This window comes from Hyla sarda, chromosome 2, assembly GCF_029499605.1.
Source record: "Hyla sarda isolate aHylSar1 chromosome 2, aHylSar1.hap1, whole genome shotgun sequence".
NCBI classification, from domain to species: domain Eukaryota; kingdom Metazoa; phylum Chordata; class Amphibia; order Anura; family Hylidae; genus Hyla; species Hyla sarda.
This window is the reverse complement of record NC_079190.1, coordinates 458783509-458801345: the sequence shown is the minus strand read 5'-3', so window position 1 is coordinate 458801345 and position 17837 is coordinate 458783509. Positions and strand designations below refer to the sequence as shown.

At 45.2% G+C, this 17837-nt stretch overlaps 1 protein-coding gene across 2 annotated transcripts in view; it reads left to right on the top strand.

The window, feature by feature from the left end:
• Positions 1 to 5367: 5367 nt before the first annotated feature.
• The window catches only part of NRIP1 (nuclear receptor interacting protein 1), a 113146-nt gene continuing 100676 nt past the window's right edge, over positions 5368 to 17837 (top strand). Inside the window, exon 1 of one of the 2 annotated variants that reach the window (XM_056559400.1) lies at positions 5368 to 5386. The gene's annotated coding sequence lies outside the window, so the exon portion shown is untranslated. Of the gene's footprint in view, positions 5387 to 5989; positions 6008 to 17837 lie in introns of those variants that run through there. The other variant, XM_056559398.1, reaches the window with a different exon arrangement.

The window sequence follows — 17837 nt, the reverse complement described above, 5'->3', positions numbered from 1 at the left end:
ACTGCCTGGACATCTGTCCAGATCTATGAAAATTCCTCTGCAGATCAACAGCTAGAAGGCTAGAGGTGAGTGCTCAGAAGATTGAGGGATAAAGTGCATGCTGCGTGCCATCAGTCAAGTGGGGTCGCTACTCCCAAGTGAGTTCCGGCACCCTGGGGTCACCACTCCCAGGGCACGTTTGCACCTCGGCTCTTACCCTACCCAAACCTTAGGGCGAGATCCAGAAGATACAGGACGCTTCGGGGCCCGCTGCCTGGCCATACAGCCGGACCTGGTACAACTGCACCATTCTGTGTGGTTCCCGTATCCTGCCTTGGTGGTCTTCCACACCACCAACTAACAGGAAGGTACTACACTTGATCTTAGCCAAAAGGCCAAAAAGCAATATATCCAGCCTTTATCTCTGTGAATGGCAATTCTTGTGATACATGGTCAGGTATGGTTTGCCATAGTAAGAAACTTGATAAGTGTCTCTCCACTCTGGCTATTTGAGAGGGGTTTCAGGTGGATATAACTTGTAAGGCATATGGACTGAGATTGTTTTATTAATTTAAATCTCTTTTGGGCTCATCTTGGAGTCTAGTGGGCGGGTCTACTAAGCAATTACCTGCCTATACACAGAAAAAGCTGTCAATGCAAAAAAACACAAAAAGTTGGGTAGCACATAAACAATGATATGATATAAATGTGCATATGCAAGGGCCACTGTACTATCTGTTTGTTTACAGAAATAGCTGTTTATCACTTGTAGGTCCCTCCACTGGACTCCAGAATGTACTGACAATACGAACAATTAAAGGAGTAATCCATTGCCCCAGCATTATGAACATTTTGTTCTGAATGCTGGGTTCCGGCTGTGGGGGTCATGACGCCAGGGCCATACCTCTTGTTACATCACACCACGCCCCCTCAATGCAGGTCTATGGGAGGGGGAGTGGCAGCCGCCATGCCCCCTCCCATAGACCTGCATTGAGGGGCCATCATGTAACGTCATGAGGGGCGTGGCCCTGACGTTACGACCCCTGCAGCCGGAACCCAAATTTTGGAACAAAATGTTCAGAATGCTGGGGCAGTGGAGTACTGCTTTAAAAAGAAGTTCTAATGAAGCTTTTTCCATAAAACTCTATCAATCTCCTCAGCTCTTCTTGCTCTATATTACATATTTGGTAGATCCAAAGGCTCAACGTGACAGGTTCATTTTTGGTAACCATGTTTCTTAGGTGAGCTGATTTCTTAGGTGAGCTGACCTTTTTCCCTGGTTTCTTATGACTCTATAGCCCCAGTGCTGCCACTATAAAACCCAAATACAATTGTAAATAGGAAATTATGTATCTTAATATTGTAAGGGTCACGGCAGGTGGTGGATCCTCTGGGTCTGTGTGGATGATGACGTGAGCCGTGCCGAGGAGCAGAGTCTAAGGTGCCGCTGGTTTTCACCAGAGCCCGCAGGATGGTCTTGCTGCGGCAGGCGGCACCCAGGTCAGTACCCCTGGCATGACCCGTCCACACAGGTTGCTGGGATGAAGCGTGGCACTGAGGGTTACAGACAAGATGTGGTCAGGATAGTGGATTGACAGGATAGGTGGCAGAGTAGCAGGGTAAGGACACAGAACAAGGGTCAGGGACAAGGATAAACAGGAACACTGGAACACACAAGCTTTCTCTCAGGCACTAGGGCAACAAAGATCCGGCAGGGATGTGTGGGAAATGCAGATACTTATAAGGCAAGGTGCAGGTGAAAACACAAATTAAGGGCGTACTGGCCCTTTAAATGTACGAGATCCGGTGCGCGCGCCCCAGGAGGCAGGGGGACGCGCGCCAGGGCTGAGGACACAGAAGACCAGGGAGGTGAGTGACGGGCTGGGACTCGCATGTGGGCGCATCCAGCGATGCAAATCCCAGCCCCGCCGGCAGCGGGGACAAGACAGGAAAGCACTCAAGGCCAGCGTGTCCCGCCGGAGCGCTGACATTACAAATATCATCATTATTAACCAAACATCGCCCTTTGTAAACAGGAGATGTGCATCTGATAATGCTGTATATGAATGGCCACAGGAACAAGCGGTCATTAATGCGGTTGATCAAGACACTTGACAGTTCTGTAAACAAGCGCCGATTAGTGAGTAACAGCTTCTATCAGCAGCTGGGACTCACTGCTAATGCTGGACATCAGTGACTGGGAGGGGATGGGAAGGGATATGCCAGGCACTTGAGCAGTTCAGCTTCGCCTCCTTGACACTTGGCTAAGAAGTAAAAAGTTGATTTTATAAGTTTGGCAACGACCATGAGCTCCAGCAAAGGTACAGTCTACCTTTATAACCTAACAGTGATCAACAGCTTTTAGCAGCAAATAAAGCTGAAAGATTCTCTGCAGCTTGCAATGTATTGCAATACATGCAAGCTGCAGAATCAAAATGGTTAAAACCAATTGAAGAAATATTTCATGTTCACATAGTACATGCAATACAATAGAAAGGAAAGGCAAAAAGTGACCATTGAGGGGTCCCCTGGTATTAGCAGCTAAACATCAATACCTTATGGTGATAATTCCCTGCAGCCACTTTGTTCCTGTGTTCACATTTGCTAACACTGCTGACATTACGCTGCACACTCCTGTTACTGCTGGGGGAGTATAGGGTGATTGATGCTGACTCACGATACACTATTCAGCCCCTGTCTTACCCCTGAAACAGGTCAAAGATTTATACGCTTTCTACTTGCTTGGAAAATCTCTGGGGCCTTGTCAGTGACTGAGAACAAGCAAGTTTGTGCTTGACAAAACCCTGCTGCTTTTCTCTACGGTCTGACGTCCCTATTCCCAGAGCCAAGGAGGGGATGTGGCGTAGCCGGCCACTGTGCCAAAAATCTGTTATTCCTAGTCAGTTGCATGGTATGTGATAAAATTATAATAAATATATGTAGTAGTAGAAGCAATAGTAATAATGATGATAATCATAATGAAAATAAAAAAAGAAACATAATAATAAAAATAATAACAATAATAACAACAATAATAATCATAATAATAATAATAATATGCATAGTAATGATGATGATAATAATTAGAGATGAGCGAACTTACAGTAAATTTGATTCGTCGCGAACTTCTAGGCTCGGCAGTTGATTACTTTTCCAGCATTAATTAGTTCAGCTTTCAGGTGCTCCGGTGGACTGGAAAAGGTGGATACAGACTCTTTCCTAGGACTGTATCCACCTTTTCCAGCCCACCGGAGCACCGGAAAGCTGAACTAATTTACACAGTCATCAACTGCCGAGCCGAGAAGTTCGTGACAAATCGAATTTACTGTAAGTTTGCTCATCTCTAATAATAATAATAAATAATAATCATAATAACAATAATCACCATTAGAATAAATATATTGTGGTATAAATTAAAATGATCCTGCATCACATAAATAGCAAACATTTGGGATTATTTGATGGTCATAGAAAAGGAAAGGATTTTGCCTGTAGAAATTTCTAGAAAAAAGTTGAAGGTAGAATGATTGCATTATGTTATTGCATATTGTGCAGGATTATCTGAATTATCGGACATCAGATTAAAAGACTTTAAAGCATTGTATAAATATACTCTGACTCGTGGTATATAAAATCTATACTGTGTGCGATTAAAACATATAAATGGCTATTATTAAAGTATCACTATAAGGACTCTGCAGATAAATTATCGTACATCATAAAACATGGAACTAAATGGTCAAATTAATCTTTTTCTATTTTGCTGCCCATAGATAGTTATGTAAAAGAAATCTTGGAACCACTAAGGTTGGATATTTTTACAGCTACTGTAATATGATGCAGTATGGGGAGATAAAAGCGAGGAAAGCATGTGCAAAGAAATATGGTAAAAATAATACATTATATAGGGACTCCACCCAAAATATATTATCTATATTATGTCAGGAGATAACATTGGTGGGGGTCCATGTATTGTGATTCCTGCTGTCAGGATACCAGTATAAAGCTGAATCTGTATTAATAAAGGAGGTCATACACATTAGATACATATCAGCTGACCCTACCACTTTCTAACCTCCCCTAAAAAAGAGATAATGCATCAGTCTATCAGCAGAAAGATACAAAAGACAGATAGACAGATATATAGACAGATAGACAGACAGACAGACACACAGATAGATAGATAGATAGATAGATTGATTGATAGATAGATAGATAGATATGAGCTAGGTAGATAGATAATGACATAGATAGAAAGACAATAAATGAGAAAATAAGTAATAAGATAGATAGCTAATGACATATAACTATGAGATAGATAGATAGATAGATAGATAGATAGATATGAGATAGATAGATAGATATGAGATAGATAGATAGAGGATAGATAGATATGAGATAGATAGATAGATATGAGATAGATAGATAGATAGATATGAGATAGATAGATATGAGATAGATAGATAGATAGATATGAGATAGATATATAGATAGATAGATATGAGTTAGATAGATAGATAATGACGCTAGAGTGCACTCCTGTATATATAGATGTTTTTGTGTGTGTGTTTAGTATTGTAGTTGATCTTATCTCTTGCTCCTGTATATACATATACATTGATCCCTCAACATACGATGGTAATTCGTTCCAAATGAACCATCGTTACTTGAATCCATCGTATGTTGAGGGATCCGTGCAATAGTAATACAGTACAGTATAGAAAGTTACACTCACGTGTCCACGCTGCTCTTGACCATCACCGCTGCCCTTGATCGTCGCTCTCCATCGCCGTCATCAAGTCGCTACGCACGCCGCTCCTATTGGATGACGGGACGGCGTGAGCGGCGACGTGATGGCGATGAAGGAGACCGACAGCCATGCAGCGGAGCCCGGAGAAGACAGTCCGGATTGTCGAGGACAGGTGAGTGACACTCACCGGACCACATGGGGCACCTTAAACGGCTATCCGGCAGAAGCTGAAGCAGTCTACGCTGCCAGATAGCGGTTTATGCGATGGCCCAACATAAAAAAGTATCGTATGTTGATGCTGCCGTCAACATGAGAGGCCATCATATGTTGAAATTATCGTATGTTGGGGCCATCGTAGGTCGGGGGATCACTGTATGTTTATGTGGTGACCCAGTACAGAAACACGTGTTCTTCTGTACTCCTGCCCATCCTGTGTGGCAGATGTTGCTTCATTGTCTGTCATAGGCCCACACTCCTCAGGACCCTCTACATTTCACAGTATAATGCAATGTTAAATAAGGGTTAATGTGGTGTCAGATGGGGTAATGTGTGTATTAACCTCTTTGTGACGCTAGGGCATGGTTGACCTATACACCAACCGAGGTAGACCAGCTTCACCTGTGCCAGGAAGGGGGCAAGAAATCACTCTGACACAAGGTTACAGATAACTGGTATGTTTTACAGAGGTAGACAAGGTGTTAAAGTCCATACAGATCAGATTGGCACTAAGGAGATGCAGGGTGAACTTAGGGAAGCTTACGGGTTGCTGGGACATATAGTAGCAAGTGTATTGACTAATGCAACCACACTTAAATTTTGAAATTGACAGACTAACTTGGCTGACTACTTGGTCTGGACTTCAGCAGAATACCCAATAGGTTAATTCCTACCATCCGGCTTTGACTTTCACCCACGGTGCAGGGGTTAACTTGCAGTAGACTCGTGGTTACCGGACTAGGCCTCAGGCCTCATTCAGGGACACCAGATAAACTCCTCAGATTTCTTCTTTCATTTTTAACAAGGCCTCTGCCAAATGAAAGAAGCGATCTGATTGGTTGCCATGGGCAACTCAGCAACTTTTCCTCTGGACAGATTTTGATAAATCTCCCCCTGAGAGCTAGAGCTCTGACCTCACTATACAAGGGGACAGTTTTGAGAGATCCCATTGGGTGAATAAATCACCTGTTCACCTTGCATATACTCCTAACAACAAAGGTCCTTAGCAACAATATATTTCTTAAGGCAACAGTATATTAACTCTTATGTAACATGACATTAGTAAGTGCAATATAGAGATTTCTAAGGAGAGAGGACCCATGACGGACATTGAGCAGCATCGGCAACACAGGATGGGCAGGAGTACAGAAGAGCATGTGATTTCTGTACTGGGTCACCAAATTAACCTCTTAAGGACCCAGCCATTTTACACCTTAGGACCCGGCCATTTTTTGAACATCTGACCACTGTCACTTTAAACATTAATAACTCTGGAATGCTTTTAGTTATCATTCTGATTCCGAGAATGTTTTTTCGTGACATATTCTACTTTAACATAGTGGTAAAAAAAATGTGTAACTTGCATCCTTTCTTGGTGAAAAATTTGAAAATTTTAGGAAAAATGTGAAAATTTTGCATTTTTCTAACTTTGAAGCTCTCTGTTTGTAAGGAAAATGGATATTCAAAATATTTTTTTTTTTCACATAAACAATATGTCTACTTTATGTTGGCATCATAAAATTGACAAGTTTTTACTTTTGGAAGACACCAGAGGGTTTCAAAGTTCAGCAGCAATTTTCCAATTTTTCACAAAATTTCCAAACTCCCTATTTTTCAGGGACCAGTTCAGGTTTGAAGTGGATTTGAAGGGTCTTCATCTTAGAAATACCCCGCAAATGACCCCATTATAAAAACTGCACCCCCCAAAGTATACAAAATGATATTCAGTCAGCCTTTTAACCCTTTAGGGGTTTCACAGGAATAGCAGGAAAGTGAAGGAGAAAATTTACAATCTTCATTTTTTACACTCGCATGTTCTTGTAGACCCAACTTTTGAATTTTTACGAGGGGTAAAAGGATAAAATTTATACTTATATTTGTAGCCCAATTTCTCTCGAGTAAGCACATACCTCATATGTCTATGTAAAGTGTTCGGTGGGCGCAGTAGAGGGCTCAGAACCGAAGGAGCGACAAGGGGATTTTGGAGAGTACGTTATTCTGAAATGGTTTTTGGGGGGCATGTTGCATTTAGGAAGCCCCTATGGTGCCAGAACAGCAAAAAAAAAAACACATGCCATACCATTTTGGAAACAAGACCCCTTGAGGAACGTAACAAGGAATTAAGTGAGCCTTAATACCCCACACGGGTTTCACGACTTTTGCATACGTAAAAAAAAAAAAAAAAAAATTCATTAAAATGGGTGTTTCCCCCACAAATTTCACATTTTTTCAAGGCTTAATATCAGAAAATACCCCCCAAAATTTTTAACCCCATCTCTTCTGAGTATGGAGGTACCCCATAAGTTGACCTGAAGTGCACTACGGGCGAACTACAATGCTCAGAAGAGAAGGAGTCATATTTGGCTTTTTGAGAGCAAATTTTGCTCGGGGGGGGGATGTCGCATTTAGGAAGCCCCTATGGTGCCAGGACAGCAAAATAACCCCCACATGGCATACCATTTTGGAAACTAGACCCCTTGAGGAACGTAACAAGGGGTACAGTGAGCATTTACCCCCACTGGTGTCTGTCAGATCTTTGGAACAGTGGTCTGTACAACATTTTTAATTTGCACAGCCCACTGTTCCAAAGATCTGTCAGACACCAGTGGGGGGTAAATTCTCACTGCACCCCTCATTACATTCCGTGAGGGGTGTAGTTTTCAAAATGGGGTCACATGTGGGGTTTTGTTTTTTTTTGCGTTTGTCAAAACCGCTGTAACAATCAGCCACCCCTGTGCAAATCGCCTCAAATGTACATGGCGCACTCTCCCTTCTGGGCCTTGTTGTGCGCCCCCAGAACACTTTACGCCTACATATGGGGTATTTCCATACTCGGGAGAAATTGCGTTACAAATTTTGGGGGGCTTTTTTCCCCTTTTACCTCTTGTCAAAATGAAAAGTATAGGGCAACACCAGCATGTTAGTGTAAAAAATGTAGTTTTTTACACTAACATGCTGGTGTAAACCCCAACTTCACATTTTCATAAGGGGTGAAAGGAGAAAAAGCCCCCCAAAATTTGTTAGGCTATTTCTCCCGAGTACGGCAATACCCCATATGTGACCCTAAACTGTTGCCTTGAAATACGACAGGGCTCCAAAGTGAGAGCGCCATGCGCATTTGAGGACTAAATTAGGGATTTGCATAGGGGTGGACATAGGGGTATTCTATTCCAGTGATTCCCAAACAGGGTGCCTCCAGCTGTTGCAAAACTCCCAGCATGCTTGGACAGTCAACGGCAGTCCAGCAATACTGGGAGTTGGTGTTTTGCAACAGCTGGAGGCTCCATTTTGAAAACAGTGGCGTACCAGACGTTTTTCATTTTTATTGGGAGGGGAGGGGGCCTGTTTAGGGGGCTGTGTATATGTAGTGTTTTTTACTCTTTATTTTATTTTGTGTTAGTGTAGTGTAGTGTAGTGTAGTGTTTTTAGGGTACAGTCACATGGGCGGGGGCTTACAGCGAGTTTGAGCTGCCACGCAAAATTTGCTGCATCGCAAACTTGCAGCCTGATACTCACTGTAAGCCCCCTGCCCATGTGAATGTACCCTGTACATTCACAAGGGGGAACCTCCAGCTGTTGCAAAACTACAACTCCCAGCATGCACAGTCTATCAGTGCATGCTGGTAGTTATAGTTTTGCAACAACTGGAGGCACACGGGTTGGGAAACACTGAGTTAGGAAACAGACAATGTTTCCCAACCAGTGTGCCTCCAGTTGTTGCAAAACCACAACTCCCAAACATTCTCAGGCATGCTGGGAGTAGTAGTTCGGCAACATCTTTAGAGCCAGATGTTGCCGAACTACAACTACCAGCATGCTTGGAGTTGTAGTTTTGCAACATCTGGGGGACTACAGTTTGCAGACCACTAATACAGTGGTTCCCAATCTGTGCCCTTCCAGATGTTGCAAAACTACAACTCCCAGTATGCCAAAACTGGCTAGGCATGCTGGGAGTTGTAGTTCTGCAACATCTGCAGGGCCAGATGTTACAGAACTACAACTCCCAGCATGCCTGGACAGTAAGGGCATGCTGAGGATGTGTAGTTTTGCAACATCTGGAAGGACACAGTGGTCTCCAAACTGTGGACCTCCAGATGTTGCAAAACTGCAACTCCCAGCATGCCCAGACGTCAAGGGCTGTCTGGGCATGCTGGGAGTTGTAGTTTACAGGGTCCCAATACAGCAATGCATGTCGCTTTACGGCGACGTGCATTGCTGTAAAGGGCCCGACCGCGGCTGAAGATCTACTCACCTGTCGCCGCCGCCGCCGTCTCCACCGCCAGGATCCGGGTCTTCAGGGACGAGGTAAGTACCGGGGCCGGTCCCCAGCACTCCCCCGTCCCCCGCCTCCGGTCTTCCTCCTGTCCTCTCCGGACTTTCAGGGACCGGGCAGGACGGGAGGAAGTAACCGCCCCCCCTCCTGCGATTGGTCGGTTAACTAACCGACAGATCGCAGGGTATAGGAGGAGGTAGCAGGCTTGCCACCTCGCTTGTATACGTTAGCATGGTCCTGGCTGTCTGTGACAGCCGGGATCATGCGAAATTACCGGGCGGTCGGGTCCCAGAGACCCGATCAGCCCGGTATCGCCGCAGATCGCAAGGGCGATTTCCTTTGCGATTTGCGGCGATCGCCGACATGGGGGGCCTACATGGCCCCCCTCGGCGTTTGCCCTGGATGCCTGCTGAAGGATTTCAGCAGGCATCCAGTTCCGATCTCTGCCCGGCGCGCAGCAGAGACCGGAAAACGCCAGGGCGTATGGATACGCCCTGGGTCCTTAAGGCCCAGGGTGTGAGGGCGTATCCATACGCCCTGGGTCCTTAAGAGGTTAAAGGGGGACTCTGGTGGAAACAAGTGGAAAACTATTTTTTTCAAATCAACTGGTGCCAGAAAGTTAAACAGATTTGTAAATTACCGTACTTCTTTTAAATCGTTCCAGTACTAATCAGCTGCTTTATACTACAGAGATAATTGTGCAGTTCTTTCCAGTCTGCCAATAGTGCTGTCTGCTGACACCTCTGTCCATGTCAGGAACTGTCCAGATTGGAAACATAGCCCCATAGAAAACCACTCTTGCTCTGGACAGTTCCTGACACGGACAGAAGTGTCAGCAGAGAGCACTGTGGTCAGGTCGAGATAGGAGGTCGAGATAGGAGGACGGGATGGTCGGGATAGGTGGTCGAGATAGGAGGACGGGATAGGAGGACGCGATAGGAGGACGGGATAGGAGGTCGAGATAAGAGGACGCGATAGGAGGACGGGATAGGAGGTCGGGATAGGAGGTCAGGATAGGAGGACGAGATAGGAGGTCGGGATAGGAGGGCGGGATAGGAGGACGGGATAGGAGGTCGGGATAGGAGGTCGGGATAGGAGGTCGGGATAGGAGGTCGGGATAGGAGGTCAGGATAGGAGGTCGGGATAGGAGGTCGGGATAGGAGGACGGGATAGGAGGTCGAGATAGGAGGTCAAAATAGGAGGACGGGATATGGGGATGGGATAGGAGGTCGGGATAGGAGGACGGGATATGAGGACTGTTGGCAGTATATAAGCAGCACGAGAAGGCAGGTTCCCCTGCACACTGAGGTGGCAAAAGTCCTCAAAGGATGTCGATCTTCAATTCCATGAAACAGCAGATGTAATGTTTCGGGTTGTTTGGATGCCCGTAGACTTTACCCAGAGCGGCCTCATTACTATAGGATCGTAAAAAGTAAATCTATGTTACCCCAAATTTAACGCAAGCGAAGCTAGTATATATATATATATATATATATATATATATATATATATATATACACAGGGGAATATGCAAAGCAGCTCATTACACCATCTTATTCAGGTAGTGTTCCCTGGTATCAGCTGTTTCGTGGTTTTTGCCACTCGTCAGTACAGAGCAGGGTGATCTGGCTTGGCTGGGGTAAGAGGCCTGAGAGCAGCTAAAGGGGATGAGTATTTATCTGAGGGAGAGATTACCACTCATGGTATGACGGAGCTTCATAAGGCCATTTTGCACTCCGTGGGCATTCTGGGTAGGGGAATATGCAAAGCAGCTCATTACACCAACTTATTCAGGTAGTGTTCCCTGGTATCAGCTTAGCTCCTGTTAAGGAATATGAAAAGCTAATCGGGATTTTATGCCAAGCCAGACTACTTCCCAAAAGGAAAGTTTCTACCCACCTGCAGACAGCTGTTTTGTGGTTTTTGCCACTACTCAGTACAGAGCAGGGTGATCTGGCTTGGCTGGGGTAAGAGGCCTGAGAGCAGCTAAAGGGGATGCTTGACAAAGGCTAACATATAGCCGAAACGTTGCACTGCTGGTAACAAATAAAAGACAACAGCTTGCTTTACTTTGGAGTATGCCTCTTCTGTCCTGTGACCAATTGGTGTGTGGATGTCGATATACTGGACTGGTTATCTGGACGATCACCTGCACTAAACAGCTGGGGCCCAGTGCTGTTCTCCCTCTTCTCTGCATAGATAGATAGATATGTTGTTGTGTACTGCAGTTGCTCTCCTCCCTTGCTCCTGTATATATAGATATATGCTGCTCAAAAAAATAAAGGGAACACTAAGATAAAATATCCTAAATTTGAATGAATGAACTAATCGTATTAAATACTTTCGTCTTTACATAGTTGAATGTGCTGACAACAAAATCACAATAAAATTATTAATGGAAATCAAATTTATCAACCCATGGAGGTCTGGATATGGAGTCACACTCACAATCAAAGTGGAAAACCACACTACAGGCTGATCCAACTTTGATGTAATGTCCTTAAAACAAGTCAAAATGAGGGTCAGTAGTGTGTGGCCTCCACGTGCCTGTATGACCTCCTTACAACGCCTAGGCATGCTCCTGATGAGGTGGCAGATGGTCTCCTGAGGTATGTCCTCCTGGACCTGGACTAAAGCATCTGCCAACTCCTGGACAGTCTGTGGCGCAACGTGGCGTTGGTGGATGGAGCGAGACATGATGTCCTAGATGTGCTCAATCGGATTCAGGTCTAGGGAATGGATGGGCCAGTCCATAGCATCAATGCCTTCCTCTTGCAGGAACTGCTGACACACTCCAGCCACATGAGGTCTAGCATTGTCTTACATTAGGATGAACCCAGGGCCAACCGCACCAACCTATGGTCTCACAAGGGGTCTGAGGATCTCATCTCGGTACCTAATGGCAGTCAGGCTACCTCTGGCAAGCACATGAAGGGCTGTGTGGCCCCCCAAAGAAATGCCACCCCACACCATTACTGACCCACCGCCAAACTGGTCATGCTGGAGGATGTTGCAGGCAGCAGAAAGTTCTCCACGGCATCTCCAGACTCGGTCACGTCTGTCACATGTGCTCAGTGTGAACCTGCTTTCATCTGTGAAGAGCACAGGGCACCAGTGGCGAATTTGCCAATCTTGTTGTTCTCTGACAAATGCCAAACATCCTGTACGGAGTTGGGCTGTAAGCACAACTCCACCTGTGGACGTCGGGCCCTCATACCACCCTCATGGAGTCTGTTTCTGACCGTTTGAGTAGACACATGCACATTTGTGGCCTGCTGGAGGTCATTTTGCGGGCTCTGGCAGTGCTCCTTCTGCTCTTCCTTGCACAAAGGTGGAGGTAGCGGTCCTGCTGCTGGGTTGTTGCCCTCCTATGGCCTCCTCCACGTCTCCTGATGTACTGGCCTGTCTCCTGGTAGCGCCTCCATGCTCTGGACACTACGCTGACAGACACAGCAAGCCTTCTTGCCACAGCTTGCATTGATGTGCCATCCTGGCTGAGCTGCACTACCTGAGCCTCTTGTGTAGGTTGTAGACTCCGTCTCATGCTACCACTAGAGTGAATGCACCACCTGCCAGCCTGGGCAAAATTAAATATGGGGCCCCCGAATTGCATACCCAAAGATTTTCCTAGTTTCCTCTGTTGTCACACAATTAAATTTTTTTCCGCTTCGTCGTGTATTTCTTGGTAAAATGACTAATGTCACTGCAAAGTAGAATTGGTGGCGCAAAAAATAAGCCATAATATGGAATTTTATGTGCAAAATTGAAAGCGTTATGGTTTTTAGAAGGTGATGAGGAAAAAAAAAATGCAAAAATGGAAAAACGCTGAGTCCTTAAGGGGTTAAACCCATAGACAGCATCCACAGACTTACTATGTATCTTTCAAGATGACTCCTTGGATGACTCCTATTGGCTCAGAGCCCTGATGACATCACCAAAGGTCCTAGAAGATCCAAAGTGTGTGCGCTGTCTATGAGCTCTGTGAAGCTTTCGGGCTATATTTTCGCTACTGTATTCAGGGACGAACTGGGAATAAAAACCAGCCCTGGAAATTATTGCAAACCAGCCCTACAGCCGCTGGCATCGGGGCACAGACGAATTCCTCTTTTATTTTATTTTTTTGTGGATAAATATATATATGTATTTACACTGTCTAAATCCTGTATACTGAGACCAATATTACCACCACTAATACTAGTATACTTAGCAAGAGGATTGCAGTCAGGGACCGGAGTGGGATATCGGAGGCACCACAGAAGCGCTGGGGATATGTAAAGATTTTTTTTTTCATATATGACACAGAATGGGCATGTTTCTAGAAAAACAAAACCCTCCATATGGATAATCCCTTTAAGCCCCCTGTGCTCCATATACATCACACCAAGACTATATAACACCACCATGCCATGAGTAAATAACCCCACCATTCAGTGATTCAGGTAAAAACAACTATAGGAATACCAATATTGCCACCATACTGAGACCTGATACATATACAATATATCAATATCAGATAGTACATGGTGGCCTGTAGAGTCACCACAATCAGTGCTGGATAAATGAATATATTTCTGTTCAGACAAATTCAGAGGCAGAATAATCTTCTCTGTTAGGGTCTATTCACATGTACAGTATCCTGTGAATATTTGATGTACAAGATTTGAAAATGCAGATTTGAAGCTGTGTTCAATTAGTTTACATTGAAATCTGCCGCATAAAATCTGCAGCTTCAAATTCTGTGGATCAAATATGCGCAGGATACTGTTAGTGTTAATACCCCCTCAGGAGTTATTTTCTTTTCCCATCTTCTCACTCCACCCCAAACAGCCATGATGCCTACAAAATCTCTGAGTTTGCAAAAAATTTACCAGAGAGCACCTATAAAAGTCAGCCAGGGAACTTCTATGCCGGAAAGCACCCATAAAAGTCAGCCAGGGAACCTCTATACCAGAGAGCACCCATAAAAGTCAGCCAGGGAACCTCTATACCAGAGAGCACCCATAAAAGTCAGCCAGGGAACCTCTATACCAGAGAGCACCCATAAAAGTCAGCCAGGGAACCTCTATACCAGAGAGCACTCATAAAAGTCAGCCAGGGAACCTCTATACCAGAGAGCACCCATAAAAGTCAGCCAGGGAACCTCTATACCAGAGAGCACCCATAAAAGTCAGCCAGGGAACCTATATACCAGAGAGCTCCCATAAAAGTCAGCCAGGGAACCTATATACCAGAGAGCTCCCATAAAAGTCAGCCAGGGAACCTCTATACCAGAGAGCACCCATAAAAGTCAGCCAGGGAACCTCTATACCAGAGAGAACCCATAAAAGTCAGCCAGGGAACCTATATACCAGAGAGCTCCCATAAAAGTCAGCCAGGGAACCACTATACCAGAGAGCACCCATAAAAGTCAGCCAGGGAACCTATATATCAGAGAGCACCCATAAAAGTCAGCCAGGGAACCTCTATACCAGAGAGCACCCATAAATGTCAGCCAGGGAACCTCTATACCAGAGAGCACCCATAAAAGTCAGCCAGGGAACCTCTATACCAGAGAACACCCATAAAAGTCAGCCAGGGAACCTCTATACCAGAGAGCACCCATAAAAGTCAGCTAGGGAACCTCTATACCAGATAGCACCCATAAAAGTCATCTAGGGAACCTCTATACCAGAAGGCACCCATAAAAGTCAGCCAGGGAACCTCTATACCAGAGAACACCCATAAAAGTCAGCCAGGGAACCTCTATACCAGATAGCACCCATAAAAGTCATCTAGGGAACCTCTATACCAGAAGGCACCCATAAAAGTCAGCCAGGGAACCTCTATACCAGAGAACACCCATAAAAGTCAGCCAGGGAACCTCTATACCAGAGAACACCCATAAATGTCAGCCAGGGAACCTCTATACCAGAGAGCACCCATAAAAGTCAGCCAGGGAACCTCTATACCAGAGAACACCCATAAATGTCAGCCAGGGAACCTCTATACCAGAGAGCACCCATAAAAGTCAGCCAGGGAACCTCTATACCAGAGAGCACCTATAAAAGTCAGCCAGGGAACCTCTATACCAGAGAACACCCATAAAAGTCAGCCAGGGAACCTCTATACCAGAGAGCACCCATAAAAGTCAGCCAGGGACCCTCTATACCAGAGAGCACCTATAAAAGTCAGCCAGGGAACCTCTATACCAGAGAGCACCCATAAAAGTCAGCCAGGGAACCTCTATACCAGAGAGCACCCATAAAAGTCAGCCAGGGAACCTATATACCAGAGAACACCCATAAAAGTCAGCCAGGGAACCTCTATACCAGAGAGCACCCATAAAAAGTCAGCCAGGGACCCTCTATACCAGAGAGCACCCATAAAAGTCAGACAGGGAATCTCTATACCAGAGAGCACCCATAAAAGTAAACTTGGTAGTGCACTTAATTCTCACTGAAGCCAAGTGGGCAATGCTGAGTCTTTTAATCCCCCAGAAGTTAAAGGGGTTTTCCAGGAAAAAAAACTTTTTTTTTTTATATATTAACTGGCTCCAGAAAGTTAAACATATTTGTAAATTACTTCTATTAAAAAATCTTAATCCTTTCAGTACTTATGAGCTTCTGAAGGTAAGGTTGTTATTTTCTGTCTAAGTCCTCTCTGATGACACGTGTCTCGGGAAGTGCCCAGTTTAGAAGCAAATCCCCATAGCAAACCTCTTCTAAACTTGGCTTTTCCCGAGACACATGTCATCCGAGAGCACTAAGACAGAAAAGAACAACCTTAACTTCAGAAGCTCATAAGTACTGAAAGGATTAAGATTTTTTAATAGAAGTAATTTACAAATCTGTTTAACTTTCTGGAGCCAGTTGATATATATATATATATATATATATATATATAAAAAAAAGTTTTTCCTGGAATACCCCTTTAAAGCGCAGCAGAGTGTTAAAATGTATCTCTAGAGTTCTTTTTCACATATGACTATGACGCAGCACTGTGCATGATACTTATTTGTCTTAATATATGATTTATTTTAAAATCAGCGCCTAAAAACCCAAACAGAAAGATTTCTCATGGATGCCTTCAGCTGTATATCAGTGTGCCGTGTAATAAGCTACCACTGTGTCTCCATAGGACCCATCTCCAGTGATGAGAACCAGCATAATGTAATTCTACGGCACTGGGTCTCATCACTGGAGATGGGTCCTATAGAGACGCAGTGGAAATCTATAGATCTATATACCGTATTTATCGGCGTATAACACGCACTTTTTAGGCTAAAATTTTTTGCCTAAAGTCCATGTGCGTGTTATACGCCGATACATCCCCAGGAAAGGCAGGGGTTAGAGAGGCCGTCGCTGCCCGCTTCTCTCCCCCTGCCTTCCCTGGGGTCTAGAGCCCTGCTGCCGGCCCTTCTCACCCCCTGGCTATCGGCGCCGCTGCCCATTCTGTCCCCCTGACAATCGGTACCGGCGCCGGTAGCCAGGGGGAGAGAAGGGGCAGCGGCACCCATTGCCGACGCCGCTGCCCCGTTGCCTCCCCCCATCCCCGGTGGCATAATTACCTGGGTCGGGTCCGCGCTGCTGCAGGCCTCCGGCGTGCGTCCCCTTTGTCGTTGCTATGCGCGGCGCATGACGTCAGTGCGCCGCGCCGTGCATAGCAATGACGCAGGGGACGCACGCCGGAGGCCTGCAGCAGCGCGGACCCGACCCAGGTAATTATGCCACCGGGGATGGGGGGAGGCAACGGGGCAGCGGCGCCGGAAATGGGTGCCGCTGCCCCTTCTCTCCCCCTGGCTGTCGGCGCCGCTTCTCTCCCCCTGGCTATCGGCGCCGGCAATGGGACGCCGGTACCGATAGTCAGGGGGACAGAACGGGCAGCGGCGCCGATAGCCAGGGGGAGAGAAGGGCCGGCAGCACGGCTCTAGACCCCAGGAAAGGCAGGGGGAGAGAAGCGGGCAGCGACGGCCTCTCTAACCCCTGCCTTTCCTGGGGATGTATCGGGGTATACACGCGCACACACGCACCCTCATTTTACCATGGATATTTGGGTAAAAAAAAACAAATATCCTTGGTAAAATGAGGGTGCGTGTTATAGGCCGGTGCGTGGTATACCCCGATAAATACGGTATGTTGTTGTGTATTGCAGTTGCTCTCCTCCCTTGCTACTGTGTATATATATATATATATATATATATATATATAGATAGATAGATATAGATATGTTGTGTACTGCAGTTGCTCTCCTGAATATATAGCAGTTGCTCTCCTCTCCCTTGCTCATATATATATATATATGTATACATATATATATATGTATATGGTGTTGTAGTTGCTCTCCTCCCTTGCTCCTGTCTATAGATATATATGTTGTGTATTGCAGTTGCTCTCCTCCCTTGCTCCTGTATATATATATATTTATATATATTTTTTGTGCATTGCAGTTGCTTGCTGCTGTATATATAGATCTATATGTGTTGTTGTGTATTGCAGTTGCTCTCCTCCCTTGCTGCTGTACATATATATATATATATATATATATATATATATGTTGTGTATTGCAGTTGCTCTCCTCCCTTGCTCCTGTATATATATAAATATATAAATATATATATATATATATAGATCTATATATAAT